This window comes from Triticum aestivum, chromosome 5A, assembly GCF_018294505.1.
Source record: "Triticum aestivum cultivar Chinese Spring chromosome 5A, IWGSC CS RefSeq v2.1, whole genome shotgun sequence".
NCBI lineage: Eukaryota > Viridiplantae > Streptophyta > Magnoliopsida > Poales > Poaceae > Triticum > Triticum aestivum.
The window spans coordinates 649,124,497-649,125,018 of NC_057806.1; positions in this window are offsets into that span (position 1 = coordinate 649,124,497).

Here is a 522-nt window from a genome sequence, read left to right on the forward strand (position 1 = left end):
CCCCCCCCAGTGCCCCCATCCCGCCTAACCCTGTAGCGTTTAACCACGGGATCTAGCCCTTTGACTTTGCACGGACGGGCTTTGACCAGTGGACCTCCCCACCGGGTTGTGTTAGGTGAGCCCATAGGAACACTTTGGAGCAACATCCGGGCCAGACCCACAGCAAGATCCCCTCCGTGTAGACCCCACGCGTCCGTTTCCCCCCTCCAGGTGCCGGCGGCAGCGCCGTCCGTGAGGTGGGGGCACACCCCAGACACGCGTGTCGGGTGTTTCCAACCGCCACAACACTTCCAGACTTGTGAGAGGCAGCCTACGCAAGATTTGGCGGCATGCTAGCACCCGGAGGCCGCCGGCCACAGCCTTAGACGCGCGAAGGGCAATCCGCGTAGAGGAAATTTTTCGGATACTTCTCCACCACCAAAAATTATGAAAAAATACCATCGTTCCTATAGCACATGTGCCCACGTCGTGCAAAAAAACTCTTGATTTTATCACGCTCCGAGTATTTAGTAATATTGACGC